The sequence below is a fragment of the Callithrix jacchus genome, chromosome 5 (genome assembly GCF_049354715.1).
Source record: "Callithrix jacchus isolate 240 chromosome 5, calJac240_pri, whole genome shotgun sequence".
Taxonomy (NCBI): domain Eukaryota; kingdom Metazoa; phylum Chordata; class Mammalia; order Primates; family Cebidae; genus Callithrix; species Callithrix jacchus.
Window position 1 is genome coordinate 164,057,849 of NC_133506.1, and position 20,595 is coordinate 164,078,443.

Consider the following 20,595-nt stretch of genomic DNA (forward strand, 5'->3'; position numbering starts at 1 on the left):
AGGCCGAGACAGGCAGATTGTTTGAGCTCATGGGTTCAAGACCAGGAAGGAGAAGGCGAAACCTCGTCTCTATAAAAAATTTAAAAGTTAGCCAGATGTGGTGATGTGTGTCTGTAATCCCACCTACTTGGGAGGCTGAGGTGGGAGGATGGCTTGAGCCCAGGAGATGGAGGTTGCAGTGAGCTGAGATCATGCCACTGCACTCCAGCCTGAGCAATAGAGCCAGACCTTGTCTCAAAAACGTAAATAGATAAACAAATTAATTAAATTTATATTCAACATGGACTATATTCAAGGTCCCAGCATGGGCAGATGGGGAGCAAAAGCCACAGAGATGTTTGGTGCCACCACTAGGACCAAGAACCAGGGCAAAACGAACCCCAAATGCTGGTTTCCTGATTCCCTGTGGATCTTCTTAGTCCTGTGCAGTGACACTGATACGTTTTAGTCTTGGCTGTGTGTAAATGAGGCCTGGTAACTCGGCCTGATCAAATTTTACCTCTCTTATGCTCATTCCCAGGTGCCAAAGACGAGATTAAGAGACGTGTACATCAGGAATTGGCCTGTGACTGCAAAGCACAGGTGCATTCCCTCGGCGTGTATCTGGAGCACCACAACGAAACAGACTCTAGGACAACACAGAATTCACACAGCAGGCGGCCGTCATCCAAAGGCAAAAGTGCTTTAGAAAACTAGGGTTGGAATTCCAGCTTTAAACGGAATGCTTTACCCTTCTGGAAAGCTCCAAAATAAAAATTCTGCCCCTCAAAGTGTAAATGCATGCACTCTTACAAATAGCATAATCGCACAAAACTATTCATCTGCTTCACGTATTTTTGACAAGCTGGAGTAAAAACTGACAGGTAACCAGTTAGAATTATCCTTACTTCCTCTTGCCATGGGAGTGGGGAGAGGCCATTTTACGACTTTCTGAATGACAGGTTTGATGAAATCATAGAGTGAACTATTTCGAGGACCTTTTCCTGGTTTGGGCTACTAAATAATTGCACCAAAAGAAAAAAAAGCTAAGCTGTAAATTCAACTCAACTTCACCTGGTTTGGAATTACCACAGTTTGAGATAATTTAACACATTCATCCCATGCACTAATAATGACTAATAATGATAGTTACGATAGTTACTATGATAGTGGGCACAGGTTGATCAAGTCTATACCAGCTACCGCACTAAGGTTTTAAATATATTTCCACATATCGTATTCATGACAAATTCAATAAGGTACACACTTAACACACTATCACTGTTCCCATTGTAGAGATGTGGAAACTGAGGATGCTTAAGTCACTTGCTTCAGAGCAGGCAGTTTCTCAGTCAATTCATTTTGGCTCAAGAGCCACCCTGCCCAAGACAGTAGCCACTAGCCACATACAGCTACCAAGCTCTTGAAATATGCCTAGTCTGAATTGAGATGTGTGGTAAGTGTCTATTTTGATTACCTGGATGAAGAAAAGAATGCAAAATATCTCACTAATAATTTGGAAAATACTGACTCCACGTTAACATACAAAATGTTAAAATTAAGAAACGAAATATTTATGCTATGACAACTAATTTCACCTGGTTGTTTTGACTGTTAAAATGTGGTTAACAGGGGCGTTGACACTCCTGTGCTTGGGTCTCACATTATACCCCTATTGGACCACACCCCTCGACAGCCTGAACCCTACCATTCTGCTTTACCCGCCAGAGGAAAGACTTTATACTATTTACACTTACAAGAAAGTGTTATCTTCTTTCATTGCAAGATTCGTGTATGGTTTGTATGTGAAGAAATTGAGGCATAAAATAGTTAAGACCGAAGTTAAATATTAATCCTAAGACAATCTTCAAAGCCTGCTGAGAACAAAAGTTGGCACCCTCTTCTCAGCTTGACCTGTTTCACGTGCTTTCCAGCCTGGACTGAAGCCACGGAGTTCGAGAAGTGGAGCAGCTGTCTGAGGTTTAGTGCCTGGTCAAAAGCCAAACGGCCCTTGCTTGTGTTTTTGCTCTTGTTTTACGCCCACTCATGCTATGCTCAGAGAGAGAAACACAGCAAGGTTGGGAGGATACCAGCTCGTGTGGCTTTTTTCCTGGGTCCTGGGTTGGGTTATATAGGATTCTCTAACTGCTTAATGATAATCATTGGGTTTCCATTGTCAAGGAAAATATATAAAGCACGTGCTGATAGGCACATCCATTGAATGGCCTGAGGGCTCCTTAAGAAAGCCCAAGCTATTTATGAACTCTGCTCATGGCTCAGATACTGCATCAGTTCAGAGTGGAGGCTGGATTTTCACATTTTCCTCTGAAAGTCCCTAAGCAGAAAATGTTTCCTGAAATATGAGCAGCTCCGCGGGTGCCATCGAATAGAACACGACTTGGCAATGAAAACCAAAGACGTTCTTGTACTTTCTGCTGAGCTCCTGGTCCACCCAGCCCCATCCAACTGAGCATTTGACGTCTGGGCTCGTTTCCTCAGTTCCCCGCAGCCCTGGTGGCTTCTCTCTGTGGTCGTGTTCACCTGTGAGAGTTCTATTTAAAGAACGTCTGCATCTGAGCCAAGCCCTCAGCTCGACCTTTCAACATTCTCCTTCCCTTATTTTCTCTCAACACCTCTCTCCCTCTGCAGGCTTCTCATTCTCTCTCCCTTGCAAACCTGTGAAGGGAGAGGCTGCGACACTGAAGACCTCCTGGGGAGATGGTAGGACCGGCCCTCAGCCCTGCACACCCTCCCTAATGAGGATTAAGTGTTCCTCCCTCACGTCCCAACACCGGGCAGCTGTCCCCAAGCCGTTTAGGACCAGCCAATGACATGCCAGAGAGCTACACTGGAGAGAACAGAGGCCGCGTGCCTTTTGATTCACAGGACTGTGTGTGCTCACATAACCCTCTCTATAAATAGACAGGCCCAGCTATTACCTTTCACAGTCCCCCCCTGTTTAACCTTATCTTCCTTGACTCACTGCATGTTTGCTGTTCCTAACGGACAGTATACCATGTGCACAGTGGAAGGCTGCTGAAAGCCTGGAGGCTCAGATTCTGATCACCGTTCTGCTGCTCCCTCGCTGTGTGGCTCTGGACATGTCATCAAGTTATCTGGGCCTGTTTGCTCAATGAAGCAAAAGCTTGGATTGAATGACACCTACTCCTTCTGTCTACAATTCCGTGATCCACAAACTTCTCAGATCCTCTCTAGCAATTAGTATTCACTTCTCAAAATCCGTTCTTCCTGGGGCTGCCTCCGTGGATCTCCTCCTCGGAGATTAGTGGCTGCCCAGCGACGAGCATACGACCAGGTCCCCTCACAGGGTGGTTCACGTGACTGCATCCCAGGCTCCAGGACAAGGCCCGGTGATGTGCAGCTGCACGGGAGTGAAATACAAACACTTTTTTAAAAACGTCCAGGGAAGGAAATTAACTTACCGAAGGGTGGTTTGTAGGAAACAGTGAGGATAAGGCCCACGTTCACTCATGGAGAATCTCATGAAGTTTTTCGGAGTTGCTTTGTTTGTTTTCTAGAGCCTTGGCTGAAAGGAAGCCCACTTTCTACCCAACAAGGGTACTTCCGGAAGTACCGGGGGCTCACAGCAGGTCTCCTGCTTCTGGTTCCCCGACTCCATCCCATCGTGCACACGGTGGCCAGATAAACATCAGTAAATCTGCTCCTATCGCTGTGCCCGCCCCTGCCCAAGAGCCTCCCAGCCCCTCTGGCCCCCCTGGACTAAGCATCGTCCACTTGGCCTGGCTGATCAAGGCCCCCGTGTTAAGGCCTCCATTGTCCTGACCAGCCTTTCGACAGCTGCTCCCTGAACACGATGCCCAGGGCTGTCCGCACACCCAGCTCGCCAGGCATTGGCCTACGCCACGTCATTGCACGGCCTCCGCTCTCAGGAGGGCCTTCTGTGCTCTCCACCTGCTCAATCCAATTCGTTCTGTAAAATTTATGTCAAAACATCATCTTCACGATAGGCTTTCCCCCTAGACCACGGCGGTTCAGCAAAAAATAGATGCAAGTCACAAATGGAACTGAAAGTTCTCCAGCTGTCATATTTTAAAAGCAGGAAAGTGATGAAATCAGTTTCTGTAATATATTCTATTTGACCCAAAATGGTTAAAATTTTATTAACATGTAAGAAACATTAAAAACTACCAATGCTTTATTTCACATTTTTTTGTACCAAATTTTCAAACTTCATTTGTGTTTCCAACGTAAAGGGCATCTCACTTAGAATGCGAAATTGTTTTTGATTTGGGGATTTTTTTCAGACAGTCTCCCTCGGTCGCCCACGCTGGAGTGCAGTGGTGTGATCATAGCTCACTGTAACCCTGAACTCCTGGCTCAAGTGATCCTCCTCCCTCAGCCTCCTGAGTACCTGGGACTGCAGGCGCACGCCACCACACCTGGTCAGTTGTTTATTTTTGTAGAGACGGGGTCTCCCTGTGCTGGCCAGGCCGGTATCAAACTCCCGGACTGAAGACATCTTCCCGCCTGAGCCTCCCAGTGCTGGGACTGCAGGTGTGAGCCACTGCGCCCAGCAGGATGCTAAGTTGTTACAGGAAGTACTTGATGTGTATGTCAATCTCATAAAATTTACAATTGAAAAAGTAGTTTCAAGTGCCCAGGTTGTTCCAAACATACTAAAAAGTCTGCCAATCACTGAATCGTGTTTGTTTTTAAATTTAAACCTGAACAAATTAAGATAACATTACAGTCCCAGCTCCTCGGTCCTCCAGCCACATTCCCAGTGTTCCGCAGCCACATGTGGCCAGGGGGACAGTATCGGGCAGCACAGCCACGGGCCTGTGCGCCCCTGAGAGGCGTCTGTCACGTTTGGTTTTGTTCCAGGTTTCGTTTTTGTGTGACCTCGACTGGACCACGGGACTCCCAGAGGCCAGAACCATCTCATCGTCTCTCACCTCTATCCCCCTGTCCAGCCAGCCCCCAGCCTGACACACACCAGGCTCTGAATCAATAATTTATGAATAATAGGAAGAATGAGCAGGTGAGTAAATGATCTTACTCTTCCTATCGAGTTACGAATGATTGGAGCGCAGATTTTCTTCTTAGCAGTTTCTGTTGTGCTAACAGAGGGCCTTGCAGACAGCAGCGTTTCTTCCTCACTCAGGTGAATGACGATGCTATGGCCACGTTGCTTTCACTTTTTGCATTATTTTGTACTCAAGCACATGAGAAGCACCTGTATCTCATACCTGAAAAAGAGCTTTTAAGGTTTCACTTTTTTTTTTTTTGAGACGGAGTTTCGCTCTTGTTACCCAGGCTGGAGTGCAATGGCGCAATCTCGGCTCACCGCAACCTCCGCCTCCTGGGTTCAGGCAATTCTCCTGCCTCAGCCTCCTGAGTAGCTGGGATTACAGGCACGCACCACCATGCCCAGCTAATTTTTTGTATTTTTAGTAGAGTCGGGGTTTCACCATGTTGACCAGGAAGGTCTCGATCTCTTGACCTTGTGATCCACCCGCCTCGGCCTCCCAAAGTGCTGGGATTACAGGCGTGAGCCACTGCGCCCGGCCACGGTTTCGCTTTTTAAAATGGATTTTAGTGTTAAAAATCAATGGATTTAACCACCAGATGTGCTGGGATCATACTGTAAAGTTAGCATCGAAATATCCGTCCTTCTTAAGCAGTGACCTCAGGGGGAAGTTCTGACGGATTCTCTCTTTCCTTCCCCTCTCCCTCCCACATTCATTATTCACCAAATCAAACACTTGACTTCTAAAGACATACTGTCACTGGAAAAAAACTTTAAACAAGATGGAAAAAAGAAAAGAGACTAAGAAGGAAAAGAAGCCAAGAAGGAAGAGGTCAACAGTACAACCAAGTACAAAGCCCCCTGGTACCAAACCCTCCCAGGGCTGCGGGCTCGCGCAAGAGGGTGGCGCCGGACGGGCGCAGCAGGGGTCACACCAGTCTCCAGGGTGTCGGGTACCTCACTGGAAGGTCAGTTTTGAGAGAGAAGTCTTGTTTCTATGACAGAAGTATTCCTATAAGAGAATAAGTTTCAATCTTGTCAAATATTTTCATAAAGACATGGAATTAGTCTCATTGCTTTGTGGGAAAATTCGTAGTGAAGCCAGGTGAGGGCATCGAGGCTGAGAGCAGTGTGCAAATGCAGGGTCCTGGACCGTCACCACTGACCATGAGCGTGGGGGCTCTAGGGACGTCTCTCTGACAATCCTGAGGACAAGTGGGTTAGGAACCTGGAGAGCCTATGATCCCTCCCATACCGCAAACTCCCACTGTCTGCACCCCAAGAGGAGGACATCAGCCTTCATCCTTCCAGTCTCTTTCTCTCTCTCAGAGTGGGGGTGCCAGTTAAAATCCTCCTACCGCACATTCCATTTGCCTCTGCACTAGTCCAGCAGCTTCTCGCCATGGTTCTATTTATCCAACATGACCTGACATCGGAATAGGAGACAGGAGAGTCTGCTCCGGGCAGCCGGGCAGCACAGCACAGCACAGCAGACAGCCACTTGACCCGGATTCCTAGTGATTTCAGTATGGTCGGGGCGGGGGCTGCCTTCTTTGTCTCTTGCCTTTTTCTTATTTCTAAATATATTGAAGACTATTTTCAAAAAACTTGTTTTGAACAAAATTGAAGTTATAAGACTATCCAAGGCGGCACTTATAAATGGAACCTCACTTTTAAGCCTAGACTGTTCCACCTGAGTTGGAATTTCCTGTCAAGTTTCCTCCCTTGAATATTTTTCCTTATAGTTGCATGATTTCCACTTGATTTTATATTTAGTAGTGGTTCCCAGAAGCCCTAAGACAACAGACATTTCAAAAAAAGTTACATGACTAAATGAATCCTCACCTTAAGGGCAGTGAAGCAAATGTGATTCAGAAGCTAATCTTTATCAGATGAAGGATAGACTAAAACCATCCTTAAGGCAAGATTCAGTGACTGGATCACTGGGACCCTTTAGAGTGAAAGTGACAGAAAACCAACTCAAACTACGTCAGCAAAATAGTTTGTATTGCCTTATATATATCTAGTATATTTATGAATGAATCTGGACTTCAGGCAGGGCTGGATCTAGGTGCTGAAACAAAGTTGTCAGGATTGTTAACATTCGTGAACTCCATTTCTCAGCTTGCTTTTCTCGTGTGTGTGTGTGTGTGTGTGTGTGTGTGTGTGTGTGTGTGTCTTCATCTGCAGGCCATTCTTAAACCACCTTAAAGAAAACCAGGCAATCCAATTAACAGTAGTAGGTTTAGAAAAGCAGTAGGTTTACATACCCTGGTCTAATGCAACTCCCTTAACCACCTTTCAAATTGATAAAAACCTTAACTCAGCCTACATGGAAATTCTAGAAGCCCTACCATCCATTACCACAGGCATTTAGTGAAATTAAGTTACCTAATCTAATCTAAACCTAATGATTATCAAGAAGCTCTTTTACATCCGTGTTTTATGTCATCCTCGTCTCAATGTTAGATAAGGAACAGGGCATCATTCAGGAGACCCCTCCACTCCAGAGCCTCTACACATTTTGAAAACTTGACCAACCTATGAAACAAAGCACATTCTTTCCTCCAGCACAGCTCCCTGTTCTTACTAAATCCAGAAAGGGTGTGATGCCTCTGGATCAGTTTCCTGTTACTGCTCTAACAAATTGCCAACCCTGATATATTCTCCTGCAGTTCTGGAGGTCAGTCTAAAATCAAGGTGCTGGCCAGGCTGCACTCCTTCTGGAGGCTGCGAAGGAGAATGTATTCCTTTGTCTCCCCAACTAGACTATGCACATAAACAAAATTACCAATCACCTTTTGCAACTCCTAAACAGAGCACGCGTCTAGACAGCAAGCATCAATAACGACTGTCAAAACCAGCGGGTCATAAGTTGACTAGGGATTCTGAAGGGACTGGATAAAGGGCCAGGATAACAACACCAGGCCCTGTGATTCATCTTAATGTCTCAAGGGGAGGGAAATTCCACCATGTGAGGTAGAGCAACAGAAAGTACACGTTACGGCCTATGAAGAATTTTGCCGTAAAAAAAATTGTAACTTGAATCTAATAAAGCCTCTAGATCTATTTATGAGACTATAAGAAATATTGAGGATGTGCACAGTTGTTAATAAAATCTCAAGGATACAACCAACCAAAGCCAGAAGGTGGGATATTCTCCGGAACAAAGTACTCATTTTCATCAATAACTATCATGAAAAGAAAATAGGAGAAAAGGTGATTTAAGCGAAAAGAGACATATAGACATATAATCCAAGGCTCTGTGCAGACCTTGTTTGGATTTGGATTTAATTAAACTGACTATAAAAAGACATTTTTGAGACAACTGGAGAAAGTTGAACAGGCTGTTTATGATGATATTAAGGAATTTTTGTTAACTTTATTGCTATTTTTGGTTATTTTTATTTTTATTTTTTTGAGACGGAGTTTCGCTCTTGTTACCCAGGCTGGAGTGCAATGGCGCGATCTCGGCTCACTGCAACCTCCGCCTCCTGGGTTCAGGCAATTCTCCTGCCTTAGGCTCACAAGTAGCTGAGATTACAGGCACGTGCCACCATGCCCAGCTAATTTTTTGTATCTTTAGTAGAGACGGGGTTTCACCATGTTGACCAGGATGGTCTCGATCTCATGACCTCGTGATCCACCCACCTCGGCCTCCCAAAGTGCTGGGATTACAGGCTTGAGCCACTGCGCCCAGCCTATTTTTGGTTATTTTTAAAGTCCTTATCTGTTAGAGAATCATACTGAACTATTTACAAGTGAAGTATGATGTCTAAGATTTGCTTTAAAATATCTTACAGTAAAATGTGAATATTGATGAAACGAGAATGGCAGAAGTTTCGTGATGATCGCACATGGGTGATAGGTTCTAGCAGCTCAGCCCGCCATTTTTTTTTTTTTTTACTCTTGCATGTATTTAAAATGTTCAAAAACAAAAAAAATTTATAAATACATATAGAATGTGCTGGGGCAGAGATCATTCCCTGTGCCGCATCCGTCTCCCTTCCTTCTTCACTAACGTAGCACTCAGCATTACTCTCTGTACTCCCAGAAATTACATATCCCAGGCTCTCTTGCATCTGCATGCTCAAAGTTCTCAACAGTGAGATGCAGTTGAATGCAGACATAAAATGTGGGACTTCTGAGAAAACGCCTTCAAGGAACCCGGCTTAAAGGAATGGTGTTAGCCCTCCCCGCAACCTCCTCTTTCCTTGGTTCCAAAACGTGCATATGAGGGCTGGCAGCCTAGCAGCTGTATTGGACCATGTGGTGATGTTGAGGGGAAAAGAGACACGAAGACCATGCGTCACAATGAAAGGTTCCTGGGTTCCCGATGACTGTGGGCTGTAGTGTCAGCCGGAGCTGGCCTCCTTCTTGGCGCCATTTCTGTAGGAGAGGATTCTTTTGTGTGTTTAAGCTACTGTAGTAGAGTCTTTGTCACCAACAACTCAAAACACAATACCTACATGATACAAGGGCTGACCCGGAACAAAAGAGACGACTATGAGAAAAATAGATAAAAGGGACAGTACTTATCAAGTCAGAGGATGAAGGGGACAGGGAAAAACTTCTCTGAGGAGCTGATACTGACTTATCTGAGACCTAAAAGATGAATAAGGGTTTGCCATTGGTGTATGTCCATCAAATACTAGAAAAAGAGAGGCTGAGTGTGGAGGCTCATGTCTGTAACACCACACTTTTGGAGGCCAAGGCAGGAGGATCATTTGAGCCCAGCAGTTTGAGACCAGCCTGGGCAACATGTTGAGAATCCATTTTTACAGAAATTTTGTTTAAAAATTAAATCATCATCACCAGGCTTGGTGATGTGCACCTGTAGTCCCAGCTACTCTGGAGGCTGAGGTAAGAGAATGGAGCCCAGGAGGTCGAAGCTGCAGTGAGCCATGTTTGCACCACTGTACTCCAGCCCGGGTGATAGAGAGGGAGACCCCATCCCAAAAAATAAAAAAGGAAAAATACTATGAAAATAAACGTGCAGGTCGGGTGCGGTGGCTCAAGCCTGTAATCCCAGCACTTTGGGAGGCCGAGGCGGGTGGATCACGAGGTCAAGAGATCGAGACCATCCTGGTCAACAGATCGAGACCATCCTGGTCAATGTGGTGAAACCCCGTCTCTACTAAAAATACAAAAAATTAGCTGGGCATGGTGGCGTGTGCCTGTAATCCCAGCTACTCAGGAGGCTGAGGCAGGAGAATTGCCTGAACCCAGGAGGCGGAGGTTGCCGTGAGCCGAGATCGCGCCATTGCACTCCAGCCTGGGTAACAAGAACAAAACTCCATCTCAAAAAAAAAGAAAAGAAAAGAAACGTGCAAGTAACATCCTGAAATTTGCAAAAATACTATGCTCCTCCCAAGCTTCAAAACCTATTTGCTGAATGAATTAGGGCAGTGAATAATTAGAGTAACATGGGCTATTGGTGGCAGAAGCCAGGGTTGGGTGGGTGACAGAAGCCAATTGGCAGTTACCAGTCTTAATGACCTGACTCTATATAGGTACTGTCCCACTTTTTCAGAGTGTGGATTTTAGGAACTCTGCCCATTTTTGCCCAGAATAGCTGTAACTCAACGGGAACCGGAACTTTTCCACCGGGATCCGAACGCTTCCCAAGCCGCCCAATCTGAGTCTCCTGCCGCCAGCACTGTCTCCTTGAGATGGTCCAGGTTGCCTCTCACCTGCCCCAAGACAAAGTATCCCAAGGTAAACTCTGGGACTCTGGAGACACCAGACTGGAAACAATGGTGAGGCCCAACCACAGGGAGTCCAGGACAGGGGCCAGAAGACGTGCGGGGCATGGGACCCTGGCTGGAGGTCCTCGGAAATTCGGAGTGTGCACCTAATCTGCAAGGTGGGAGAGCTGATCCCAGCCATCCTTAGACTCAAATGTGAACGTGCACCGATCACTTCAGCATCCCGGCCCTGAGTCTCAATGTTTTTACGTTCGTAGAGGATGGTGAAAATCATGGTGGCACCCCTTTAGCCCTTAGGGATTCGGTTGTAAGTGTTCAGTTATGCCAATAACTTCTGAAAAGGCACGTGGGTACAGTTCATCCCCATAAGCAGAAGGCGGTCTAGGAGTTGATTCTGGACACAGCGTCCCGAAGCTGGCGCGGAGCCATGGTTATCCCAAGCCAGCACCTCTTGTTTTACCTTGAATGGGAATCCCGGCTACCTTGTCTCTCTGGCCTTTCTCCCTTTCCTCCCCTCCTCCCAAAGCTCGTCTGTCTTTTCCAGCTCCTCTTTCCCTGGGATCAGGGAGCAACACCAAGTGTTCCTCCAGTGGGGCAGGGCAACTGGGGAGGGCCGGTCCTGAGTCTTTCTTGACCTTCAGAAGAGGAGACATCAGATTCTACAAAGTGGACCATCTACAAGAAAAGCAGCCTTGCAAACATTGCTGGCTTGTTTTTTTTTTTGAGACGGAGTTTTGCTCTTGTTACCCAGGCTGGAGTGCAATGGTGCGATCTCAGCTCACCGCAACCTCCGCCTCCTGGGTTCAGGCAATTCTCCTGCCTCAGCCTCCTGAGTAGCTGGGATTACAGGCACGCGCCACCGTGCCCAGCTAATTTTTTGTATTTTTAGTAGAGACGGGGTTTCACCATGTTGACCAGGATGGTCTCCATCTGTTGACCTCGTGATCCACCCGCCTCGGCCTCCCAAAGTGCTGGTTTTTTAAAGACACAAATTTGTTATATTTAGTAGTAAATCAGTCTCTTGGCTGTGCTCACCATATATTCCCCACCAAAGGAAAGGGGCACGGATTGAGAAAGACAGAAGATAAGGAGGAAAGAAAATCCATTTAACTGTACATATAAATCACCATCAAACGCTGCGAGCTGCGGAACATCTTGTGACAACCTGAAGGCAAACACCTGCCAGTTTCCTCCTGGGTTCGCTTTTGTGTACACTGGGCCCTCCCCGAACGTCCAGTACAATCTCCCTATCTTAAAGTCAGCTGTTCAACGTCCGTCATTCCAACCTTACTTCCAGACTCAAATGCAGAGAATGAGGAGACAGCGTCGGCAAGAGCGGGTCTATGCATCAGCTAATTCTCAGAATACTTCATAGCTAACTCCCTATTCTGCTTAATATTGTACATTCTCGGCCAGACGCGGTGGCTCACGCCTGTAATCCCAGCACTTTGGGAGTCCGAGGAGGGCAGATCACGAGGTCAAGAGATCAAGATCAACTACTAAAAATACAAAAATTAGTCAGGTGTGGTGTGGTGGTGTGCGCCTGTAGTCCCAGCTACTCGGGAGGCTGACGCAGGAGAATCGCTTGAACCTGGGAGGTGGAGGCTGCAGGGAGCCAAGATCGCACCACTGCACTCCAGCCCAGGTGACAGAGCTAGACTCTATCTCAAAAAATATACATATATATTTTTTTTTTATGGAATATATGGTGAGCACAGCAAAGAGACTGTGATTTACTACTAATATAACATAACAAATTTATGACTTTAAAAAAATAAAATTTTTTTTTAACATTGGTTAACCCCCAGCTACGTCTGAAGGACAGAGGCAGAGAGGTTTCCCAGGACCTACGTCATGGAGGTGGGGAAGTGAGCAAGTCCTGTCCTCCGCTCCTTCGTTGGAGCTGCCCCCTGGCTTGAAACTGGCCTGCTCCCTGGGTTGAAAGTGGCCAAGGTCCTGTAGGGCCTTGGTCAGTGTGGGCAATCACGGCTCTCCATGGCCTGTGTGCCTGGAGCCTGGCGGCCAGCCTCTGCTAGTCCACCTCTGCATGAGCTTCCTCTGGCTGCCACAACCAATTACCACAGTGTGGCTTCAAGCTAAACCATATGATTATCTTACAGTTCTGGAGGTAAAAAAATACAAAATGGGCCAGACACGGTGGCTCATGCCTGTAATCCCAGCACTTTGGGAGGCTGAGGTCGGCAGCTCACTTGAGGCCAGGAGTTTGAGACCAGCTTGGCCAATGTGGTGAAACCCCATCGCTACTAAAAATACAAAACTTAACTGGGAGTGGTGGCATGTGCCTGTATTGCCAGCCACTTGGGAGGCTAAGGCATGAAAACTGCTTGAACTTGGGAGGTGGAGGTTGCAGTGAGCTGAGATCGCACCACTGCTCTGTCCTCCAGCCTGAACAACAGAGTGAGACCCTGTCTCAAAAAAAAAGTCCCAAATGGGCTTCACTGGGTTAAATCAAGGGGTCAGCAGATCTTCATTTCTTCTGGAGGCTCTGGGGAGAATCCATTTCCTTTTCTTTTCCAGCTTCCAGAGGCCACCTGCATTCCTTGGCTGGTGGCCCCATCCTCTATCTTCAAAGCCAGCGTGGTAAGCTGGGTCCTTATTACGCTGGCATCTCTCTTTGTTCTCTCTCTTCTTCCTCCCTCTTCCTAATTAGCAATTTTTAAGGACCCTTGAGAGTACCCGGAGCCCACCCACATAATCCAGGAGGGTCTCCCTACATTGAAGTCAGCTGATCCGCTACTCCCATCCGCCTTTGCTCTGTCATATAGTCACAGCTTCCAGGGATTCAGATGTGGAATCCACGGGAGGCCATGACCCTCCATGCCACAGCTTCCAAAACCCCTCTTCAGGGCTGGAGGAGAAAAGGCCCGGATCCCAACAAACCATGTTGGGGTGTCAGGGTCAGGAGCGCTGTGTCTGCTCCTGCCCCCCCACCCCCTCCACACCTATGCGCCGGTCCTGGTACTGAGCCAGCTGCACTAGCAACCCACAGCCTTCACATCGTGGCTTTTCAGAGTAGACCTCCAGCCCTTGAACCCTCAGCCATCCTAAGGATCTGGTGCTTCTAAAGGCTCCTTCCATCCCAAACCCCAGATTTATCCTGAAGTGAGGGAGGCAGTAAGAGTCAGCCAGCTTCCTGTGACCTCCCAGTGCCTCTGCCTCACTCACACATCAGCAGCCTCAGCAGAAGGCTCCGGGCCCTTCTCGTCCTCACATCCCTCCTCCCTCAGGGCTACTCCAAGCCTCAGCCTGAACCAGCACAGGCCAGGGAGGAGCGCGGACGGGGAGCTGCAGGAGCTCTGATGGGTCGAGCTCTCCATGCGCCGTTCTTGGTATGCGAGACTAACAGAAATGTCTTCCTCTCACCGCCCTGTCTTCCTCATTCCCGTAAGCCAGGAATCTGGCTAAGGACTACATCTCAAACGTTTTTTAACAATTAAAACAGCAATTGCTCTGCTGATCTAACGGCTATCTGCCTTTCACCCGAAGCTCCCCAAACCCATTGCTTCTTTGAATGCCAAACCCCCAGGGTAACAAGACTTACAGGCTAGAGAAACACATCTGAAAATATTTCCACAGGGCACTTCGATTTTCTCTAATATAGAAATATGCATGAACTGATGAATTTTTTAAAATGGGGGGTTACAGCAGAGTCCAGTACAGTCTCAAGCAACATGAAAAGTCGTTAAAACAGCTTCTAGCAAAGCCCCACACTGGAAGGGAAACTTCTCTGCCCGGGGCACAGTACTCGCCTCTCGCAATCAGCCCCAGACGACACGCGGCAGGTCGGGGGGAAGAACGTTTGGTCACAGAGTGTGGGAACGTTTCATCATAAGGGTCAGAAGCTTTAGTCTTCTTGTTGCTACTGTTGTTGACACTTACGAATCATCCAAAAACCCCAGCATAACCCATTGCCAAATCATTCCGTTTCTGAATGCGGTTGGCTGAGTGTCCTGTGTACTTGAATCTAAAAGCAAGGGAGCTTTTCCTCGGAGACGCTGTGAGGGAGCAGGGTTTGGTGTGTTATTGAAAATCCAATTCAAAGCCCCATCATGCAGGGGCCCAATGATCTTCTTACACAAAAGGGCTTTAACAGACTTGTGCACATCTTAATTACGGGGGGACTGGGATAGGGTCTGGAACCAACCTCCACCTAAAGGGCATGATTAAGAAGGAGCCTTGGAACAGCGAGGGCCAGACCTTGTGGACGTGGCAGGGTGGGGGGAAGAACAGCAGGACACACATCCTCTTCCTGGAGAGGATCCTTTTGTGGCAGGCCACACCCCAAGCCATAGGAGGCAGGAGAAACTGGGAAACTGTTCAATCTTCTTTTTAAGGAAGAAGAAAAGGAGATTTCGAGGGTCAGTTTCGTCAAGCTGGGTTGCTAGGCCTGCGGTCTGGCCTGGGAGAGGTCCCCGGGCAGTGCCCACAAGTTATAACTCCCCCCACGAGTTATTCTGTCTCTTGTCTTTTGGTTTGTTTGTTCATTTTTGAGGCAGTCTCGCTCTGCCATCCAGGCTGGAGGGCGGCACAATCTTGACTCACTGCATCCTCGACCTCCTGGGCTCAGGTCATCCTCCCAACTCAGCCTCCCAAGTAGCTGAGACTGCAGGTGCCGCTACCATGCTCAGCTAATTTTTTGTATTTTCTGTGGAGACAGAGTTGAGCTGTGTTGCACATGCTGGTCTTGTGCTCCTGGGCTCAAGCAATCTGCCCACCTCAACCTCCCAACGTGCTAGGATTACAGGCATGAGCCACTGACCCAGCCCTTCTGTTGCCTTTCTAGTACAGTGTGGAATGTGTCACACCAGATTGTTTAAAAGTCTGCCAAGCCAGCCAGACTCAGTGGCTCACACCTATAATCCCAGCACTTCAGGAGCCCAAGGTGGGTGGATCACCTGAGGTCAGGAGTTCGAGACCAACCTGACCAACATGGCAAAACCCCGTCTCTACTAAAAATACAAAAATTAGCCAGGCATGGTGGCAGGTGCCTGTAATCCCAGCTACTTAGGAGGCTGAGGCAGGAGAATTGCTTGAACCTGGGAGGCACAGGTTGCAGTGATCGCACGCACTTCAGCCTGGATGATACAGTGAGACTCTGTCTCAAAAAAAAAAAAAAAAGTCGGCCAAACAATGCTGGTAGAACTGACGCTCGTGACACGCTGACAAGTGGGAAAAAGACAGTTAACAATACAGCATATACGATATCGTTCTGATCTTGTTAAAGGCTTTCTCTATGTGAGCATGACAGTAGGAGAAGATGCACAAAAATCTTACAGTGTAACATCATGCGTGATTTTAAAACGTTTTCATTTTTTTTGTATTTCCCAATTTTCTACAAACGATATGTGTTGCTTTTATTATCCTAAAAACAAAGATTAATTAAAGCAAAATTTCACAAAAACCACTTGATTAACTCAGTTGATGCAGAGAAGGCCTTTGACAAAATTCAACAGCCCTTTATGCTAAAAACCCTCAATAAACTCGGTATTGACGGAACGTATCTCAAAATAATAAAAGCTATTTATGACAAACCAACAGTCAATATCATACTGAATGGGAAAAAACTGGAAGAATTCCCTTTGAAATCTGGCACTAGGCAATGATGTCCTCTCTCACCACTTCTATTCCATATAGTACTGGAAGTTCTAGCCAGAGCAATCAGGCAAGAAAAAGAAATAAAGGGCATTCAAATAGGAAAGGAGGAAGTCAAATTGTCTCTATTTGCAGACGACATGATAGTATACCTAGAAGACGCCATTGCCTCAGCCCAAAAACTCCGGAAACTGATAAGCAACTTCAGCAAAGTCTCAGGATATAAAATCAATGTGCAGAAATCACAAGCCTTCCTATACACCAATAACAGATGTAAAGAGAGCCAAATCAAGAACGAACTGCCATTCACAATTGCTACAAAAAGAATAAAATACCTAGGAATACAACTAACAAGGAATGTAAGGGACCTCTTCAAGGAGAACTACAAGCCACTGCTCAACGAAATAAGAGGGGACACAAACAGATGGAGAAACATTCCATGTTCATGGTTAGGAAGAATCAATATTGTAAAAATGGCCATACTGCCCAAAGTAATTTACAGATTCAATGGTATCCCCATCAAGCTACCAATGACCTTCTTCACAGAACTGGAAAAAACTACCTTAAACTTCATATGGAACCAAAAGAGAGCCTGCATAGCCACGTCAATTCTAAGTAAAAAGAACACAGAGGGAGGCAACACACTACCGGACTTCAAACTATACTACAAGGCTACAGTAATCAAAACAGCATGGTCCTGGTACCAAAACAGAGATATAGACCAATGGAACAGAACAGAGGCATCGGAGGCAACACAACATATCTACAACCATACAATCTTTGATAAACCTGACAAAAACAAGCAATGGGGAAAGGATTCCCTATTTAATAAATGGTATTGGGAAAACTGGCTAGCTATATGCAGAAAGCAGAAATTGGAGCCCTCCCTGACACCTTCCACTAAAATTAACTCCAGATGGATTAAAGACTTAAACATAAGACCTAACACCATAAAAACCCTAGAAGAAAATCTAGGCAAAACCATTCAGGACATAGGAGTAGACAAGGACTTCATGACCGAAACACCAAAAGCATTGGCAACAAAAGCCAAAATAGACAAATGGGACCTAATGAAACTCCACAGCTTCTACATGGTAAAAGAAACAGTCACTAGAGTGAATCGGCAACCAACAGAATGGGAAAAAATTTTGCAGTTTACCCATCTGACAAAGGGCTGATATCCAGAATTTACAAAGAACTCAAACAGATTTACAAGAAAAAAAACAAACAAGCCCATTCAAAAGTGGGCAAAGGATATGAACAGACACTTTACAAAAGAAGACATATATGAGGCCAACAAACATATGAAAAAATGCTCATCATCACTGGTCATCAGAGAGATGCAAATCAAAACCACATTGAGATACCATCTCACGCCAGTTAGAATGGCGATCATTAAAAAATCTGGAGACAACAGATGGTGGAGAGGATGTGGAGAAAAAGGAACACTTTTACACTGTTGGTGGGAGTGTAAATTAGTCCAACCATTGTGGAAGACAGTGTGGCGATTCCTCAAGGACCTAGAAATAGAAATTCCATTTGACCCAGCAATCCCATTACTGGGTATATATCCAAAGGACTAGAAATCGTTCTACTATAAGGACACATGCACATGAATGTTCATTGCAGCACTGTTTACAATAGCAAAGACCTGGAATCAACCCAAATGCCCATCGATGATAGACAGGACAGGGAAAATGTGGCACATATACACCACGGAATATTATGCAGCAATCAAAAACGATGAGTTCGAGTCCTTTGTAGGGACATGGACGAACCTGGAGAACATCATTCTCAGCAAACCGACACAAGAACAGAAAATGAAACACTGCATGTTCTCACTCATAGGCGGGTGTTGAACAATGAGAGCACATGGACACAGGGAGGGGAGCACTACACACTGGGGTCTGTTGGGGGGAATAGGGGAGGGACAGCAGGGGGTGGGGAGTTGGGGAGAGATAGCATGGGGAGAAATGCCAGATATAGGTGAAGGGGAGGAAGGCAGCAAATCACACTGCCACGTGTGTACCTATGCAACAATCTTGCCTGTTCTGCACATGTACCCCAAAACCTAAAATGCAATTTAAAAAATGTCAAGTAAGCCTCCTGCTAGGGAGAACAAAGTTTAAATTCCCTCTTCTCCTCCTTTGGCAGATGATTCTATCTTCTTATGAATTCAAACCACACTCCGCAGACGAGAAGTAAGGGGATAAGGGTTTCTGGGTGAACTTCTCTACACACTAGTAGCCAAAGGGTTCATGGAACGGCAGAGGTTGGCCCGTCCGCAGGTAGGGATGGGGCAGGTCCCATGTTGCTGAGGAAGCTGCTCTTCTCTTCGGGGGCTGCAGGGCGCTCCTCAAAGGCCCTTTGCTGGATAGAGAGGTTGTCCTCACCAGGTTCTGGGCGACCTGGGAGATTTGACGACAGGGCAGGAGGCCAAGTTCCTGGGCAGGACTAGTCGGGTCTTTGAGGTGTCAGGTGGGAAGCAGAGAGTGAAGTCCCAGGCTGTGTTTTCTCAGCACAGCCAGTTCTATTTGGCAGGCAGGTGTGGAGGACAGAATGTCCACAGCAGCTGGGAGCACAGAAAGCCGGCTGGGCGCGGGCGGCTTCCACAGCCATCTCCCAAGGACAACAACCTGCCCAAGCCCAGGCGTTCAGAGAGGCCCCCGCCCCTGACTCCAGGTACTATGGTGTAACAGAAGGAGCTCAGCCTAAGTCAAATGAGTTACCTTCTAGCTGTGTGACTGCGAGCAATCACTGAACTTCCTGAACCTGTACCCTTACCTGTGAACATGGGAATCATAGAACAAGGATCCCACTGAGTTGTTGGAGTCTTAAGTGAAAACATGTATATTAAATATGCACTGTAATTGTGCCCTAGTAAACAGAGTCTTGTTATTCTCACAAGGAGGCAGGAGCCTAGCTTTCTGCACCCCGTTCTCCATTGAGGCAGGACCTGATTAGGCAAAGGTCACAGTTGAGAACCACCTGAACAGAGAGCCCCTGGCTTTTGCCATCTCCTCTGCCACCTTCTTCTATACGTGCCAGCCTCCAGCATGAGGATGATGGGCACTAACCGTTGTGGAGGAGGTTTAAATAGAAGCTACCTCGTGGGAAAAGTGGCTCACGCCTGTAATCCCAACACTTTGGGAAGATCACCTGGAGGCGGGAGGGTCGCTTGAGGCCACTAGTTTGAGACCAGCCTGGGCAACATTGAGAGACCCCATCTCTACAAAAATTAAAAATACAAAAATTAGTCATGTGTCTGTAGTCCCAGCTGAGAGGCTGAGATAGGAAGATTGCTTGAGCCCAGGAGTTTGAGACTAGCCTGGGCAACATAGGGAGACCCCCAGCTCTATAAAAAATTTAAAAATTAGCTGCGGATAGTGGCACACACCTGTAGTTCCGGCTGTTTGGTAGGTTGAGGTAGGAGGATCACTTGAGCCCGGGGGGCTGAGGCTGCAGTTAGCTATGATCAAACCACTGCACTCCAGCCTGGGCAACAGAGCAAGACCCCATCTCAAAACAAAATAGAAGTTTCCACTGAAACAGAGAGAGCAGACAGTAGACACCACACGAAGTTGTGAAGCAAACCAGCCTAGAGCCCAGCAAAGGGACGGTGGCCAAGAACTGTCCAGAAACTCAGACCCTCCCACTGTAGGGGGTAAGGAGGGAGCTCTAGGAAGAGGGATTTGGGAGGAGGACTTCCGAAGAGTCACATGTTTGCTGAGTCCCACCCTCCCTACAGAGAAAGAACAGAGGCTGTGTTCCCCCTTTACCTCAATGCAAGAGAGCAGAACTTTAAGGAAATCACCTGGAGATTCATGTGAATCCATTCCAGTCTGAGGGCAGGGACAGGGCAGGCTGGAGTGACAGGGGAGCTTGGATAGGTGCCTGCGAGCCAGAGAGAGCTGCTGCACTGGGAAGGCGCTGCCCTGCCAGCATCCACTGGGGCAAAATGTGTCTAGAAGTTCCCCAGGGCCCCTCTCTGGGCACTGCAGGAGGAGGCTGTGTGGGGCGTCAAGCTGCTGTCCACCAAGCTAGAGGCAGACTCCCGGGACACGAGGGGCTGGGAAGGTCAGATTAGAGTTGCTTCCAAATTCCTGGGGATGAATGGAGGGGGTGGGAGGGAGGCTCCGAAGAACCCACAAAAGCTCTTAGGAGAAAATAAGTCAGCTCTGAGCCCCTGGCAGCCCGGAGAGGACGAAGCCAGTGATGACCGCGTCCGAGATGGAAGATCTTCCCGCCCTCCTCGTCTCCCTCCCTACACCTGAAGCCAGGGTG